This window comes from Chlorocebus sabaeus, chromosome X (assembly GCF_047675955.1).
Source record: "Chlorocebus sabaeus isolate Y175 chromosome X, mChlSab1.0.hap1, whole genome shotgun sequence".
NCBI classification, from domain to species: Eukaryota; Metazoa; Chordata; class Mammalia; order Primates; family Cercopithecidae; genus Chlorocebus; species Chlorocebus sabaeus.
The window spans coordinates 136051693-136061704 of NC_132933.1; the positions used below are offsets into that span (position 1 = coordinate 136051693).

The 10012-nt window shown below is 38.3% G+C and overlaps 1 pseudogene; it reads left to right on the forward strand.

Moving 5' to 3' along the window:
• The first annotated feature begins 6996 nt into the window (after nt 1-6996).
• On the forward strand, nt 6997-7065 carry LOC119620012 (U4 spliceosomal RNA; annotated as a pseudogene).
• Nucleotides 7066-10012: the final 2947 nt, after the last annotated feature.

The following is a 10012-nucleotide window of genomic DNA, read 5'->3' on the forward strand; positions in this document are numbered from 1 at the left end:
TAATATAACATAAGTAAAAATACTTAGTGTTAACAGTTACCCCCAGAAAAACAACACCTATTTAATGTAAATTTAAGTTACCCCCAGAACAACAAAATACTATTTAATATAAACTTAAGGTCCATCAACTCAAATTACCCTGACTCCTTAGGAATTAAATGATAACACGCAGACTGGTGTAATGGCTCACTCCTGTAATCCCAGCACTTTGGGAAGCTGAAGCGGGTGGATCACTTGAGGTCAGGAGTTCGAGACCAGCCTGGCCAACATGGTGAAATCCTGTATCTACCAAAAATACAAAAATTAGGCCGGGCGTGGTGGCTTACACCTGTAATCCCAGCACTTTGGGAGGCTGAGGCGGGCGGATCACGAGGTCAGGAGATTGATACCATCCTGGCTAACACGGTGAATTCCCGTCTCTACTAAACATACAAAAAAAATAGCAGGGTGTGGTGGCACGCGCCTGTAGGCCCAGCTACTCGGGAGGCTGAGACAGGAGAATCGCTTGAACCCGGGAGGCGGAGGTTGCAGTGAGCCGAGATCATTCCACTGCACTCTAGCCTGGGCTACAGAGTGAGACTCCATCTCAAAAAAAAAAACAAAAAACAAAACAAACAAACAAACAAAAAAAACGCCAGGCGTGGTGGCAGGTGCCTATAGTTCCAGCTACTTGGGAGGCTGGGGCAGGAGAATCACTTGAACCTGGGAAGCCTGAGCAACAGAATGAGATTCCGTCTCACAAAAAAATAAATGAAATAAAATAAATGATTCAATAGAAATCATCCACAGCACGTTTATACATTTACAACTTAAATAACATTATGGTATACATTGTGATGGTTGCTGATTCCTTAAAATCTAGTTCTCTTGTACCTCATTCTTCACTCAGTTTGACTCATTAAACATGACCAAACGCTTATGGCTGCCAGTAGGGAGAATGGGACACGGTGGCTTATATAAATGTTGTACCTCCCCTTAGCAAGGAAGAAGTTAGAATGGCAGAGTTTATATGGCCATGATGCTCTTGAATGTCTTTTAATTTAATGCCAGGATGAAACAATAAAGTCCATGTGACCAATTTACACTACTATATAAATCTTTATGTTCATTTAAGACTAACTTACTGTGATATTTGGCTACACGGCATGGTTAACAAAGGATTTCACTAAAATCATAGGATAATTGGCCGGGCGCGGTGGCTCAAGCCTGTAATCCCAGCACTTTGGGAGGCCGAGACGGGCGGATCACGAGGTCAGGAGATCGAGACCATCCTGGCTAACACGGTGAAACCCCGTCTCTACTAAAAATACAAAAAAAAAAAAAACTAGCCGGGCGAGGTGGCGGGCGCCTGTAGTCCCAGCTACTCCGGAGGCTGAGGCAGGAGAATGGCGTAAACCCGGGAGGCGGAGCTTGCAGTGAGCTGAGATCCGGCCACTGCAGTCCAGCCCGGGCTACAGAGCAAGACTCCGTCTCAAAAAAATAAAAAAATAAAAAAATAAAATAAAATAAAATAAAATCATAGGATAATTAAGATTTCCTGGCCGGGTGCAGTGGCTCACTCCTGTGATCCCCACATGGGAGGATGGCTTAAACCCAGGAGTTTGAGACCAACCTGGAATATAGTGAGACCATGTCACTACAGAACATGCAAAAATTAGCCAGGCGTGGTGGCATTTACCTACAGTCCAGGGAGGATTGCTCGTGTCCCAGAGGTCAAGTCTACAATAAGCTGTGGTCACATCGTTGCATTCCAGCCTGGGTGGCAGACCGAGATCCTATATCAAAAAGAAGGAAGGAAGGAAGGAAGGAAGGAAGGAAGGAAGGAAGGAAGGAAGGAAGGAAGGAAGGAAGGAAGGAAGGGATTTCCCCCTAAAATTTGAATATTTACTATAACTTGAAATGATCATATTTTCAAGGTTGCTGAAGCTAAATTATAGATGAATACACAAAATGACCTTCAAACTAAGAAACAGAAAACATTTGCTAGACCTGAGAAACACGTTTTCCCCCAAAGTTTTATTTAAAAGACCACCAAAAAGACTTGATAAAGAAAACTTTTGACTCCTCTGTGTGAGCCTATTCTTTGCCGGAACACCCATAGCCAAGTGATGCCAGCTTGGCTGATCTATCAATGCAATCATTGAAAGCCACATGGCAGAGAGAAGGAAAAATAATAAAGTGAATCCTTTTGGAAATGTAAGGGGATAAAAAAAACAATTTATCTCTAATAAATACAGCATTTCATTCTGAGATCTAGTCCAACTCCTCACTTCAGAGATGAGGAAAATGAGTCTTAGAGAGGATAAGGCTTTTTAAATTAATAGACTATTTTTGTGAACAGTTTTAGGTTTACCGAATAATTGAGCTGAAAGTACAGTTCCCATCAATACAGTTTCCCATGTTAATTCACACATGTTAATCTCTATTACTTTAATTTCACACATTAATTTTGCATTAATATGGCACATTTGTTATAATTGATCAGCCAATATAGATGCATTATTATTAACCAAAGTCCATAGTTTACATTAGGGTTCAGTCTTTGTGTTGTACATTATATGGCTTTTGAGAAAGATATAATGACATGTATCCACCATTACAGTACCATACAGAATAGTTTTACTGTCCAAAAAATCCCATCTATTCATCCCTGCCTCCCCGCTCCTGAATCTCTGGCAAACAATGATCTTTTTACTGTTCCATAGATTTTAGCCATTTTAATATGTGTGTAATGGTATTTTCTTGTTTTAATTTGCAATTCTGTAATGGCATATGATGTGGAGCATCTTTTCATATGCTTATCTGCCATCTGTAGATCTTCTTTGGTGAGGTGTCTGTTCAGATCTTTTGCGTTTTTAAATTGAGCTGTTTGTTTTCTTAAGGTTGTGTTTAAGAACTGCTTGTATGTTTTGGATACCAGTCCTTATCAGATAAATGTGTTGCAAATATTTTCTCTCTGGCTTATCTTTTTGTTCTCTTAACAATGTCTTTTGCAGAGCAGAAGTTTTAAGTTTTCATGGAGTCCTATTTATCAGTTTTTCTTTTTGGCAGATCATACTTTGGGTGCTGTCTCTAAGCAGTGATCACCATTCCCAAAGTCATCTAGATTTTCTCTTATATTATCTTTTAGGAGTTTTGTAGTTTTGCATTTTACATTTAGGTCTCTGATTCATTTTGAGTTAATTTTTGTGAAAGGTGTAAGGCCTATGTCTAGCTTCGTTTTTGCTTTGTTTTGTTTTGGTTTTTTTGTTTTTTTTGCATGTGGATGTCCAGTTATTCCAGCACCATTTTTTAAAAGGATTGTCCTTTGTGCATTAATTGCCTTTGCTCCTTTGTCAAAGAGAGGTAAGACTTTTTAGCAATACCTCGAGGTGTTATTTTTGTATCAGTTCTTTTTGCTGATAAACTGACTACAGCTAAGTGTTTAAGGGAATTGTCTCTGGAGTCAGATGATCTTTTTTTTATCTAAACATTTTCCGTTGCAAGCTGTGAGATCATGGGCAAGTTACTTAACCTCTCTCGGCCTCAGTATACTCAACTGTACAATGGGGTTGATGATAATAACATGATTAATAATAATTAATAATAATTGTAAGGTTATCATGAGACAGATTAGATAATACAGGCAAAATACCTGGCACATAGTAAGCCCCCAATAAGTGTTGAGTAAGGGCTGCTACTATTGGAGTATTCAAAATTTAACTTGCTTTCTGCCTTGGGGCTCACTATTGAAATATATCAGACAAAAATATATACACATCTTTCTTCATTCTCTAAACCCCCTTCTAATTTTTATAAAATTATGTACCATTTATGTAGGTTTTTTTCCAAAATCATGTTCTCTGTAAATTCATCTGTGGTGGCAGCAGCCAGATTCGTGGTTGCTCAGTGGTCATTGATAGAGGAAGGGGCACAAGGAAACTTCTGGGTGTGATTGAAATGTTCTTTTTCTTTTTTTTAATTGTAGTTGTGGTTTCATGGGTGTTTACATCTGTCAAAACTCGTTGAATTGCATACTTTAAATGGGTGCAGTGTATTGTACATAAATTATACCTCCATAAAGCTAAAACACACACAAGGAGGAAACGTAAATACTATCTGGATATTGATATCAAGGAATTATTGCTACTTTTTTACATATGAGAATGTATTGTAGTTATTTTGAATTTTTTGCAAAGTCCTTATCTTTTAGAGATGCATAGAGAAATACTTGCAGATGAAATAGTGTGATATGTAATATTTGCATCAAAATAATAAGAGATGGGAAGGGTGGATTGGGGAGAGAGATGAAACACATTTGACTATGAGCTGATAACTATTGCAGTTGGATGGCATGTACATTGATAGTTCATTCCACTATTCTGTTTTCTTTTTTGTGTTTAAAATTGTCTATAATTTTAAAGCGTTTTAAAGAACTACTCCACAGATACAGAAACTGTTGCCTTTATTTCAGTTGATAAATGGAACAGTACTAAAAGCATCATTAAGGTTTTTCGATTTTTTTCTGCACACCATTTATTTTATTTATTTATTTATTTATTTATTTATTTATTTATTTTGAGACGGAGTCTTGCTCTGTGCCCCAGGCTGGAGTGCAGTGGCGCTATCTCGGCTCACTGCAAGCTCCGCCCCCCGGGTTCACGCTATTCTCCTGCCTCAGCCTCCCGAGTAGCCGGGACTACAGGCGCCGCCACCTCGCCCGGCTGGTTTTTCGTATTTTTTTTTTTTAGTAGAGACGGGGTTTCACGGTGTTAGCCAGGATGTTCTCGATCTCCTGACCTATTTTTTATTTATTTTATTTTTTATTATACTTAAAGTTCTAGGGTACATGATGTGCACAACGTGCAGGTTTGTTACATATGTATACATGTGCCATGTTGGTGTGCTGCACCATTAACTCGTCATTTACATTAGGTATATTTCCTAATGCTATCCCTCCCCTCCCCCCACCCCACGACAGGCTCCAGTGTGTAATGCTCCCCTTCCTGTGTCCGAGTGTTCTCATTGTTCAATTCCCACCTATGAGTGAGAACATGCGGTCTGCGCACCATTTATAATTTTTAATTATAATTTTTAAGATAATTATAGATTCACACACAGTTGTAAGAAATAATATAGAGAGATCCCCTGTATACTTCACCCAGTTTCCCACAAAGGTAACATCTTGCAAAAGAATAGCATAATATCTCAATCAGGATATTGACATTGATATAATCCACTCATCTGATTTAGATTCTCCCAGTTTTACTTGTCCGTGTGTGTGTGTGTGTGTGTGTGTAAAGTACTATATAATTTTATCACCCAAAATTGTAGGTTCTTGTATCTACCACCAAAGTCAAGATACTGAACAGTTTCAATACTACACAAGCACAAGGATTTTTCATTTTGCCCTTTTATAACCATACTTACCTTCCTATACACCACCCCCCATCCCTATTCCCTGGCACAACTAATCTGTCCTGATTTTTATTTCAAAAATGTAATATGAATGGAATTATATAGTATGTAACCTTTTGTGATTGACTTTTTTCACTCAGTCTAATTCCCTGGAGCTTCATCCAAGTCATTGTGTGTATCAATAGTTTCTTCCTTTTTCTTGTACATTGATGATATGTATGTACCATACATATGTTTGTTTGTTTAACCATTCACTAGTTGAAGGACATCTAGTCTGATTTCAGTTTTTAGCTTTTACAAATAAAGTGCTGTGAACATTCACAGATGCATTTTCATCTAACATTTTGTTTTCTACTAGTATAATAGTTTCCCCTTCTATCGGTTAATCTCAGATGAGCAGTAAGTTTGCAAACTTTCTGAGTAAAATCTGTTGGCTTAATAGATCTGTACATTTGAAGCATGTATAATTTCCCTTTAGAGATTGTGAAGTATTTTTTCAACAATATAATGAGTGTCTCTGGTTTTTCCTCTAACTTATTTTGAAAAGCAATTCTCAATAGGAATTTGTAAGTGACCTTATAATTACAGACCTTTTGACGGCTATGATAGCTTTACATCAGTGTCAGTTTCCTCTTTGTAATAATCAAACTAAACAATCTTGCTGTACCTCCTGTACCTCATAAATATGTATTCAAAGGCATATTTTCTGACTGATATATCCATATGCCATCACTGAGGGCCAGAGAACATGTTACAGATTTGAAATTTGTGCCCTTAGGTCTTTCAGCATAGTACAATAATGAAGTAATTTACATTCAGCCACAGTCATATTGCAAATTTCCAATTTACTAGGGAATTCTATTTTCAAAAACCATTACTGATCCTCTTAAAAGTGAAGCATGGTTTTGTTGTGGTTATTTTCCTGCCTCCTCTTAATGCTAAGCTAACCCCCTTTCACTTTGTTTGTGATGCTAGGGCTGGCACTGCAAACTGCTTTTCCCAAACTCCCTTGCTGGTTGCCTTCCTGTTAGGTTCTGTCAATGGAAGGTTCTGATGGGAGATTGGAAGGGGTGAGAAGGGTCTTCTTGCTGCCAACTCCTATCAACAGATGCCCAACACACATGGCTCCAGCCTCCACTTTCTTTCAGTCTTCCCAGCATCACCATACCACATAGCTGTCAGCACCAACCAGCCACACCTTCCTTGGTGATCTGAGTCTCAGCCGAGTAGTACACTTTTCAGTTGTCAGAGCAATGACTGTGGGGAGTGCCAGCCAGCAGGTGAGGTAGCTGATATGTACCCAATTCTCTCGGTATTGAATCAGCTCTATGTGAAATACTTAGCATAGCTTTTGCCTTACAGAGTGTTGTAGCTTTCTTATACAATTGCAAGAACAATTTTGCGAATTTTTTAGTATCATGTCTGTGTCCTCTCCAGCTACAAAGGTCATGTTCCTTATTCGGGATAATCTGTGGTTAAATTCAGAACTTGGAGAGAGAAGGGGGTAGGTTTGTGCAAATACCAGATTTCTTTGATGGTAGGCAACAAATGGACACAGGCTAACTTAAGCAAAAAGGAAATCCATAAAAGCTACATAGGAGCTTTGTGCAGTGGCAGTATCATAGCCAATGAGGTTTATCTGAGGCGCGATTATTGCTAATTGAAAAGCTACGTAGGAGCTCACAGAATCAAAGGAGCCAACTTGGAAAGGGTAGGAACCAGAGCCATTCCAGAGATCCAGGAAGCAGGAATCAATGGACTTGCACCTCCAGGTGTTTCACCAGCATGAATCTATAGAATTCACATTCCAAGAAGGGTGTTGCCCACTGGGGTCGGGCGCCCTACCTTTTAGCTGGTGGAGAGTTGGACATCCTGATGGACAGTCCTCCCAAAATGTAATGGATTAAGGAAGAGTAGTTCACTCAAAAGAAATCCAGCATGCTGTTTCCTGGAGAAGGAAAAATGGATGGTGGCCAGAAATTACAACAAACGTACACTACAATGAATTTCAGAAGAGGTCTTCAGCGGTAAATAAGAATGCATTGTATATGAAAACTTTGAATAAAAGAACATTGTGCTTGGAGTGAAACACTCAGGGCTATATGTCTACAAGAAGATTCTACAGTTAGGAGAAATAAGCTTTAGTGATCTATTCTACAGAATGGTGACTATAATAAATAGAAATGTGTTAAATATTTCAAAATTGCTGAAAGATATATTTTAAATGCTTTCACCACAAAAAAAATGTTAACTATGAGAGGTGATGAATTTGTTAATTAGCTTGATTTAATCATCTCACAATGTAAACATATATCAAAACATCACATTGTACCCCATACATTTATATGATTGTGATGTCCATTAAAAATAAAATTAAAAAAAGGTTTACATGCGAAGCTTTCTCATTGATGCTTATGGATTGGGACAAGCCTAAGAGGAGTTTCTTGTTCATTATTTTTCGTTTGACAAATATTTATTTACCACGCCCCAGTGATTCTAAGCCTAAGCCTCAGTGATTCTGGTCTAGGTCATTTCCTTTATTCACTGTCCCCAATGCAGAGCTCAAGTGGCTGAGCCTCAACAGCTAGCAACAGGGTAGGTTGGTCTTTTAGAAGTCCAGAGGGACACCCCACAAAGGTTACATATTAACACATTCGTAAGTATAAAACAGTCACTTCACTTTACCTAATAAAATAGCACAATAGTCAATGCAAACAAAGTACAAGTTCAAAGAACAGTGTGTTTTCTATTATAATAATTTTCCTTCAACTCCCTCTCACACAATTGCATTAAACAATATTTTAAATTACTTAGAATTTTATCACATTAAGACAACTCTTCATTTGTATTACTCCGACTTTTTTTCCAAAATGCATGCATTTTTTCTATTGATATGAGCATTATGCGTCCAGTGGAAAAAATGCTAAAATAGGGCAATATATGAAGAATAAAATAACAATATACTAGTATCAAGAGACAACGGCTATTAATATCTTAGTGTATTTTCTTCTGCTCCTAATAATGACTGGATGAAAACAATTTGGCTAGAAACAAAATTGGTATTCGTTATGCTCCTCTTTTGCTTGTATAATTTTCAGATCTTTCTGTAACAAGCTTTGTTTTTGTAATAAGAAAACAAACAATAAAGGAGAGTATAAAAGAGCAGGATCTCTGTATGTCTTGTTCATCCAGCTAGCTGCAGTTTCCAGAACACTGTTTGGCTCACAGTAGGTACTTCAAAAACTTTTTTTGAATGGCTAAAACTTTTTTGCCCCCAACCTAGTGAACCATAGTTGCTAATGAACATGGAATCACTCTGCAGGTATGTCTGGGTATTATGTCTCTGATTCCTTTTAGTAAATAGTTTATTCTATCCATAGGATCACTTTTGCTGTCTTAATATAAGACTGATTAAATTCAAATTCCAACTCCAGCACTCACTAGCTATGGCACCTTGGCAAGAAACCTCACCACTCTGGCTCAGCTTCCTCATCTGGTAAGCACAGGTCCAGGTGCTAAGGGTGCAACAAAACAAGAATCCTACCCTCTAATTTACATTCTAGTGTGCAAGAAAAAGCCTGTGGACGAACATCTGTCAGATGGCGATAAGCGATAAGCACTGTGAAAAAACAGAAAATAGAGTAAAGGGAATAGAAGGTGATTACCTGTGGGGGTGGATGGGGGCATGTTGCTATTTTATAAAGGGTAGTCGGGAACAGCTAAAGGTTTAAACACTAGGCCCAGCATGGTGGCTCATGCCTGTAATCCCAGCACTTTGAGAGGCCAAGGTGGGCAGATCCTTGAGCTCAGGAGTTCAAGAGCAGCCTGGGCAACACGGTGAAACCCTGTCTCTACTAAAAACAAAACAAAACAAAACAAAACAAAATCTGGGAATGGTGGCCTGTGCCTGTGGTCCTAGCTACTCGGGAGGCTGAGGTTTGAGGTTCGCCTGAGCCCAGGAGGTTGAGGCTGCAGTGAGCTGTGATCGTGCCACTGCACTCCAGCCTGGGTGACAGAATGAGAGCCTCTTTCAAAAAAACAAAAAAAAAAAGAAAAAAGAAAAAGAAAATAAAAGAAAAAGGAAAGAGAAATTTAAAAAATCATAGTGTAAGTGTTTTTCAAACTTCAAGTTGTGACTAAGCTCAATCATGAAGTCCATTTAGAATCTGCATTTTTGAAAAAATGAAATAAAATTCATCCCTTGCTTGTGTGTGTGCACCTGTTTGTGCCTTACTCTATTAGCTGAGCACAGAAGAGACAAAAAGAACAACCCCAGAAAAGTGCCAGAAAAGATTAGGACCAGAGCCCAGGTTGGGGAGAAAGGCAAACCCAACAGATAAGCAATACAAGAGAGAAAACATCACTTTTTTTTAATTCAAAAAAGTAGTTGATGGAAAAAAGGCCAAAAAAAATTTAAATATAATTGACAGATTCAATTTAACAACAACAAAAATGCAAAACCAATGAAATATGCTGCACATGATACCTTCAGATTAAATGCATGATAGCATGTGAATATTCTCAGAAACTCCCAAAATATTTGTTCCGTATTTCCTTCTCTGACCCTCACTGAGGCCAACAGTATCAAGATTTTAAAGCCACGTCGTCTGGGAAG